At 43.3% G+C, this 8697-nt stretch overlaps 1 long non-coding RNA gene across 1 annotated transcript; it reads left to right on the forward strand.

The window, feature by feature from the left end:
• Window positions 1-2290: 2290 nt before the first annotated feature.
• On the forward strand, window positions 2291-8094 carry LOC102549024 (uncharacterized). Its single transcript, XR_015687141.1, has 3 exons — window positions 2291-2770; window positions 4700-4967; window positions 5345-8094. It is a non-coding gene; the product is annotated as an uncharacterized LOC102549024 (long non-coding RNA).
• Window positions 8095-8697: the final 603 nt, after the last annotated feature.

The raw sequence follows: 8697 nt of genomic DNA on the forward strand, positions 1-8697 counted from the left end.
CATACAAACATACACCAAAAAAGAAAAAAGAGAAAGAAAATAAAATGAAATGTGATTCCCTTTCCCACCATTAAATGGCGTTTTTCTCCAGAAGATATACTCTCCATTTGGAATAAACAGTTAAAAACCTGACCCACCAGGTTGAGAGAGTGCAGCAGTTAGGAGGACAGAGATTTGGTTTCCACCACCCACGTCAGGAGAATCACAACAAGTTCCAGGGGATCTGACATCCTCCTTTGGCCTCCACAAGCACTGTGCACATAGGCTGCACATATGGATGTGCATACGCATCAGTAATAATTATTAAATTTTTAAGAATTATTAAATTGTTTTAAATGCCTGTAATCCCAGCACTTAGTCGGTGGAGGCTGGGGGATCAGGCATTCAAGTTGAGCTTGAACTTTAAATTTAGTGGTAAAAATTTAGAAGTTATCTGCCAAGTTCAGCATGGCCTTGCTAGAGGTGGAATGACATCATTGCTGGCTGTAGAACAGGGCCAACAAGGCAAGGGCATCCGCAAGTGTCAATGGCTACTGTGGGTGTAAGTCTTCTTTGTATAATAATGTACATATTTTCACATTCTTCCTTCAAGGAATGTCCCCCTGTTAACATTAATGAGTCTATGATAATCAAAGGCAGCCTGAGTTCTGGAGGCAAAAATGTGACTAATGTCTCAGCAAAATGATAAACCTTCAGGGAAGCTCTTAAGGCTGTGAAGAAGAACTCTAAAAACATGGGTTCAAAAATATATAATTTCGGGTTGGGGATTTAGCTCAAAGGTAGAGCGCTTGCCTAGCAAGCGCAAGGTCCTGGGTTCGGTCCCCAGCTCCGGAAAAAAAGAAAAAAAGAAAAAAAAAGAAAAAATATATATATATAATTTCTCAGCTATGTAAAATATAAGGGTCTAATATGAATTATATTAGGGGCTTCGCAAAGCTAGAGGGGCAAAAATAGTTGTGCTGTGAGCCAACTTGCCAGAAAAATATCAATGGAGGAGATAAAGAGATTTAAGGAGTAGTGATAGCAGGAGATCCCACCCAGCTAAGATTTTGTTTATGCTTACAAGGGCAGGCAGATTCCTGAGTTCAGGGTTGACCTGAACAGAGCAAGGTTAGATCTAGGTGTGGTAGAAATGGTAATTTCAGGGCAGGGCCCTACCCTTATTGTCTGTGCTTGACAGAGGTAGGCAGATCTTAGAATGCTTTTTGCAATCTTAAAAAAAAAAGTATCTGTGCTTGCTGCCTCCTAAGAAGCAGGAGCATGGGGTCCTGGGATGCTGATATTTATAGGATAATCAGAAGGGAACCTGGAGTAAATGACAGAATCGATATGTAAATAAAAGACTGGACTTGTGATCTACGAGAGATGAGCTATCCAGAGAATTTTTTAGAATAGCAAGAAAGAACTGCTTGGAGAATGATCTTGACCAGAGAACAGCAAAGAGAAAGTTATCTACAGAGAGAGAGCTGTCAGGAGATCTCTAAGAGAAAGCAGAGCACACAGCAGACTGGAAAGCTGTCTCGAGCAGAACATAGGCCACCAGCTTGGACCCACGATTTGACTTCAAGTTGTTTGGTTCTGAAAGGGTGAGAGACAGCCCTTGTCTCAGAACCCCTCTCTAAGCTGAGGATGGTCCCTGGCAGTTATCTATATTCTGACTTGAAGGAAGTACTGTAAGGTTCGAAGTGAGTCTTAACTACCGGAGATCCCCCAAGTGAGACAGGAGAACAGAGTTTGATGCAAATGAAAGAGGTTTACTTTTCCAGTATGTTGGGGTAGACCCTCAATCAGACCCTCATGGCCAGTGACTAGAAGGTGACCCCAGATGGCTATAACAAGCAGTTTTTATACTACTTAGGAATACGGGTTACATCAGCAAGGTTACAGTTTAAACTTATTGGGTAAGCATATTGACCTTTGAATCTATTGGCTAGCAAGCATAGGACTTGCATTCAATCTCTTATCTGGGACCAGAGGGTCAGGTGACAGTCAGTACATTCTGAGGTTTTTCAAGAATGTTCCTGCTCCTCCAGAGAACTGTGGGTGGAGAATGGAACTTGGCCCAGCCTTGACCCGAGGCTGAAAGCTGGTACTTAGCCTAGTCTTGACCTGAGTTGGTGGGTGTAAGGCTGTTGAAAGCCCTTAGCATTCTTCAGAGTCAAAGTTAACCTGTAAGCCTCACCTGCCCAAGGACAAGCTAACTTGGAATGCTGGGAGCTGTAGTTCTTGGGAAATAACAAGCCACATGTTTTCACTCCTCTAAACAAATGTGTACCAGATGATTGAATGTAAGCAAAAGGCACATAGGCAGAAAATAGGTCAGAAGGTACGCTTGCCTCTGATTGGACCTGATGGAAAAGGTAGTAAATTGTGGGGTTTCCCTCTATAAGATATAGTATGTGCTTTAAAAAAAATCAATCCATGCTAAACCAGCAGAGTACCAGCAACAGCGATCTCATCCACGCCCCATAGTTCCTGGGGCCAGCTGCTGCCAAGCCACTCCTATCTTCCCAGGCTGTCCACTCCCTGGGGCTGACCTGCAGAAAGCCAGCTACTGCTCACTCAGATCCTCTTAGCCCCATAAAATGGAAACACCAGAGACTTGTAATATACCAGCCAGATTTATAACAGTAAAGCTCCAACCCTAAAGTGCACAAAGCTCAATTGATATAAGTTCGAGCTGCTCACCTAGATTGGGCAAACGTACCCTACCTTACTCTGTATCTCCCGTCTATGATGTCCCTGGCTACTTGTGGCTTCTCCAGACCAGGTAGGTCAGTTCCATCATCTTCTCCTTCTGGTTCCATCTTGTCTCGCTCATCCTCCATCTCGTCTCTCCCCCCATATCCCTCCGTCTCTTCTTCCTCTTTCCCCTCTCTAGAACCTTCGACTCTGCCTTTCCCTTTCACTGCCCAATCACAGGCTTTAGCCTTTATTTTAAAAATGGGGAGAAGGTTCATGTGAAGTCACCTCAATTTGTGGTTCACTCTTAACTGTGGCAGCCCTTCTGGGGGAAGCAGGACTAACATCAAAATACAGACGGCTCCAGGATAATCATAATAAGCCACAATAAGCCTCTGCAAAACAGAACCATTCCCTGGGAATCCAGGGATAGACCTCCTGGCCAGTATTTAATTAAAAGCATGCTTCACATTTGGCTCAAAATTGTGGGACTGTTTTGTTTTGCTCCTTGTAAATCTAAGGATTAACAGAAGCAACCTGGTTCCCGATGGCTGCCGCTGCTCCAGGTGCAGCCTCACCATCGTGGATACTCTAACCCGAGATCAGTCTGTTTACCTTGCCAGACTTTTGCTGTTTCTGAGATCCAAAGGGACTGGAAGTTTTGACAATGGCCGATTGTTATGTCTTCAGTTTTGAAGGGGGCTGAAATGTAGATGACAGGCATTTCCTGAGTGACCAACACGTCTGTAGGACAAAGCAGAGGGGAACAGACATGGAATACGGGCAGAAAAACACCAGTCTTCCACAGTACATTTTGTTACCCTATGAGTGCAAGTAAGCAGCCAGTCGTTGTTGCTTTTAGAAAAATCAATTTCCAAGTGCCTGTTTCAAAATGAAAATATTTTCTTTCTTTTTTTTTAAAAAAATCTGATTGTTTTGGGTCTGGCATTCTCAGCGTGAATCAACACTACTGTATTTGAACTGATTTGATAAATTTTTTGGACACCTAAAATTCAAGTGTCTCAACCTCCTGAAAATATTTTTGTCTTAGAGTCACTATTACTGTTAAAACACCACAGCCAACAGCAAGATGGGGAGGAATGGGTTTATTTTGATTAGACCTCACTGTTCATCGTCTAAGGAAGTCAGGACAGAAACTCGAGCAGGGCAGGAACCTGGAGGCAGGAGCTGATGAAGAGGTCATGGAGGGGTGCTGCTTACTGGCTTACTCTTCATGGCTTACTCAGCCTGCTTTCTTAAGAACCCAGGACTGTCAGCCAGGGAATCACAACACCCATGGGGATGGAGGGCATCCATCACTAATTAAGAAAATGCCCTACAAGCTTAGCTACAGCCCAATCTTATGCAAGCATTTTCTTCTTTTATGTCCATAATTTAATTTTATTCACATTACATCCTAGTTGAATCCCTCTCCTTCCTTAATTCCCAGTCCTGCCTTTACAAGTCCCCCCTCCCCCGTTACCCATTCCCCTTCTTCTTGGGGAGGGGTGAACTTCCCTTGGGTACCACCCCACATTGGGACATCTGGTCCCAGCAGGACGAAGCACCTCCTCTCCCACTGAGACCTAATCAGGTAGTCCAGGTAGGAAAAGGGAATCCAATGCAAGGCAACAGAGTCTGAGACAACCTGTGCTCCACTGTGTGGGGATCCAAGCATCTGAAGGCCAAGCTGCACATCTGCTACAAAGGGGAGGGGCTTAGGTACAGCCCATGCGTGCTCTTTGGTTGGTGGTGGTTCAGTCTCTGTGAGACCCCAGGGTCCCAGGTTAGTCAACCCCGTTGGCATTTTCTTAATCTAGGCTCCCTTCTCTCAGATGACATTAGCTTTTAACAAGTTGACAACATAAACTATCCAGCACAATTTTCAAGAGGAAAATGGAGACATTTTCTAAAATTCAGTATCTGTCTCTTAATGCGGGAAAACACTCACATGCAGAAGAACACTGTTACCTGAAACAGCCATTGACCAGATCTTGCTCTGGTTCCCCTTTTCCAGGTCTTGTGATCTCTGTCAAGGGAACTTAGAGGAGACACAAACAGTGTAGTGCAGAGGATGGGCAGAGAATAGAACATCAACGAAGGACAGGAGTGGCCAGAGGAACCACTGTACCAACCTGCTACTCGGGCTGGCTTTCAATGAACTCCAAAGCGTTCCTGCTCAAGTGACTGGAAGGCCGGTGCGGACTGACTCAGTGGTGTGGTGCAATGACAAATGAAGCATCCTTCCACTAACCTCAGACTACCATGCTTCTCCCAGGGCAGAGGTGACTGAGAGCATTCTATACAACATTTATTTAAAAACCCATGCGTGCCTGAGCAACCGTGCCCATGCACACACACACACACACACACACACACACACACACACACACACACACACACACACATATTCCTGTATGCATTTTTATGTTAAAATTTACCAGTCTAATATTGATTATGAAGTTTTTACTATTATCTACATATTTTCTATTTTGTTGTTGTAGATTATAGATGCTATTAATTTTTGAGTTAGCATAAAAGCAATACTAAGATGGCATATCGATGCATGTTATTATGTGCTTTGTTCTCATTTATTCCTGTCTAACACATATGTTTCTTATTAAATATTTTTGGGTTTTTTTTAATATTTATTTATTTTCAGGTACACCGCTATTTTGCCTGCGTGCATGTCCATGCACCACACGCATGTGGTGCCCATGGAGGCTAGAACAACATTGGATACCCTGGGACTAGAGTTGCAGAGGATTTCGAGCTGCCATGTGGGCTCTGGGGACTGATTCCGGGGTCTCTCAAGAAGCGGTAGTGCTCTTAACCGCAGAGTCACCTCTCTAGCACCTATTTTTATTAACTCTTCAACAACTCCGATATGTTTTGCTCACATCCCCCCCTTTCCCATCTCCTCCCAGACCCACCCATTCACCATTTCATACCCACCTGCTTCATTCTCTTTTTAAACCCAGTAAGTCCTATTAGTCTGGCCTACGTATCCCTGGGTGTATGACCATCTACTGAGTCATGTTGGGCCCACAATGAAGCACACATTCAAAGAAAGCTGACCTTGTCTTTTGCAGCTGTCAATTACTGAGAATCCCGCCACTAGTGGGCGAGACTTCCTGTCTACCTTCCCCTCCAGGTTGTTATAACCTCTGTGAGCTCATGTGCCAACTGCTTTGTTGTGTTCCTAACACGATCCGCTGTGTCTGTTTGCTGCAGTCTTTCCCAATGATGTATGTATGTACGACCTTGCGCGGAGACAGGTTTGAGGATGAAGGAACTGCAGAGATGGCTAGGTTGATAATGTGCTTGTTGTGACAGCGTGGTGACCTGAGTTTGTATCCCCAGACCCCAAAGCTGGGTGTTTACACAATATAGCTGTGTAAACTCAGGGCGAAGGTTGGGGGAAGACAGGCTGGTCCCCGGAGCTCACTTAGTCTGGATTGATGAGTTCTTGGTTCAGGGAGAGGTCTTTCTTCCAAACTTAAGGTGGAAAGTGAACAAATATGACAGCAGGTATGAGCTGTGGCCTTCACACATGCACTTGCACTTCTTAAGAAAACCGAGGAGGATCTGAGAGATCGCTCAGTAGTTTAGAGCACTAGATGTTCTTCCAGAACATCCGGCACCCACATGGCAGCTCATAAACATCTCCAATTTCAGACAATCAAATGCCCTCTTTAGGCCTTGGCTGGTACTGCATGCACATGGTATACATACATACATACATACATACATACATACATACATGTAGGCAAAGCATCCATACATATAAAATAATAAAAAAAGAGTAATTTTCTTTAGCAGCTGACCAGTATACCTTTATTTTAAAAATTACTTTTTTTATTTTGCATATGAGTGTTTTGCCTGAATGCATGCCTATGTGTCATGTGTGGGCGGTACCTATGAAGATTATATACTTATATATTAAATATAAGATACTAGATGATGATAGATGATATATATGTGGCATTTAAATATGCCACATATTTAAAGTACTCAATAATTTTATTCTTGTTATTCTTGACCATCCGTTCACTGTTTTAGTTATTTTATTCTTGACCATCCAGTCCCTGTTTTAGTTGTTGTTTTTCTTGTGTCTAAATAAAGTTTAATAGCAAATGATGAATGAATACAGTCTGAATATTAGTTAATATTTTTATTTATGTTGAATAAGACAAGTGAAACAAAAAACACGTAGGTCAGAAAGACGTTTATCTGTGACTTCTTCTTCAAACTGAATGCTGACTTTACTACATTGGAAGGATGTTCCTTCATTTTAGAGCTACTCACAATACATTGCTGTGACTTTAATATAACTTATGTTCAACAATAGGTGGGTTAGTATTAAGGAGCTTACGGCTTCGGTGTAGTGGGGATGAAGTAAAGTGGGGTAGGTTTAAATTCATGTTTTTGGACTACATAGAGACAACTCCTTTCTCCATTTTACGGTTATTAAAGTTATTGACAAGGAGCAGCAGCTTAATGAGGAAAAGGAGTTGTGAAAAGCGAATGCTGTGTGTGCTTAGAGAAGAAAGAAAGCAGCAGACCCCGGGCCCGCGGTGGCGTTCAGAGCTGAGGGCAAATGGTCTACTGTAAAAAGATGGAGATTAGAGGTTAAGTGAACAGAACACACAGTTTTCCTGCCAGGCATGCTACTTAAACTAGAGACAGAAAGTAGAATCACTCGTTGAACTGTTCACATTTAACTTGGTAGATAAAGCACAATGAATAGTAGGAGAAGCAGTTCATGCCTATAGATATACAGGTTTTCCCGTTAAACAAAGTGGCTATCCTCAAAGTTTAAAGAATTAAAGAGGCATCAAAAACTACCAGTGTTAGACAGAGACGACTGGAAAGTACCTTAATATTACAATAAAAACGCCAAGCGAGACAAGGCACGAGACCACTGAAAGATAAAAGTTTTAAAGTTGCCCCCCTAGACACAAAGTTTAGAGCAGGGAAAAAAAAAAAAAACAGGTTAGGCCCCAGAATTGTATGTTCCAAGAAGCCTCTCCTAGGGCTATAGAATGGATAATTACATTGACCAGCTCAACAGCTTTCTCCCAGAAACTAGCTGACCATAAATCTTAGAGAACAATTTTGAGAAGCAGGAAACAACGTCTCCTAAGAACTAGCGGACCATGAAGTTAAACAATCTGAGAAGTAAGAGACAGCTTCTCCTAGGAAACAATCTTGGGGGACAGAGTTCTTCCTTGTGATTTTTCACTGTTATTCTATGACGCCATCCCTGCCCCCTCAGGTTGTGGTTTCTCCCTTTAAAAACCTCTTCTGCCAGCCTCTCGGGGTCGAACTCCACTGCCCCTGCGTGGGATACGAGTCTCGACCCCAGTGCACTGGTTGCTATCGATAAACCTCGTGTGATTACAACAAGGACGGTCTTGTGTGAGTTCTTGGGGGGTTGCGTCATCCCGAGACTTGAGTGAGGGTCTCCCCACTCCGGGGGTCTTTCAACCACAAAGGTTAAAAGCAAGGTGATAGAGAATACTACACAGGAATAACCCAGCCATTTTTCAACGCCATTCCTCAGACAAATGAACACCAAGAAACTCTGTTAAGAAATGCTATTGGGGGTGGGGGAGTAGGGTGCCTGGTATACCTGTACATTTTTACTGAGTTCAGAATTGGGACTTGGAGGCTAACGTCTTCAACAATTCAACAGTACTTATTGTCATAAAGAACGAGTTTCACAAATGAAAATATCCCATTGGTAGGTGAAGGGCGGCAATCGAGACTATTCCAGAGGCCTCGTGTTCTTCACCCACAGAATAAGAAGAGGGTCGCATGAAGGTCCTCTAAAGGTAGCCTCAGTCACTGAGAGTTTAAGATGCGGGCGTGTTAAGAGCTAGAAAGGCTACCTCCAGACTTTCAAACGCAAGACATTAGAGAAATACTCATATGGACTAAGTGTGAGCTTCCGGGCACCCGTAGTCTAGTGGACAGAGCACCGGAAGTGGCTTTAGTACCGGAAGTAGCCTT

The sequence above is a fragment of the Rattus norvegicus genome, chromosome 4, assembly GCF_021556685.1.
Source record: "Rattus norvegicus strain SHRSP/BbbUtx chromosome 4, alternate assembly SHRSP_T2T, whole genome shotgun sequence".
NCBI lineage: Eukaryota > Metazoa > Chordata > Mammalia > Rodentia > Muridae > Rattus > Rattus norvegicus.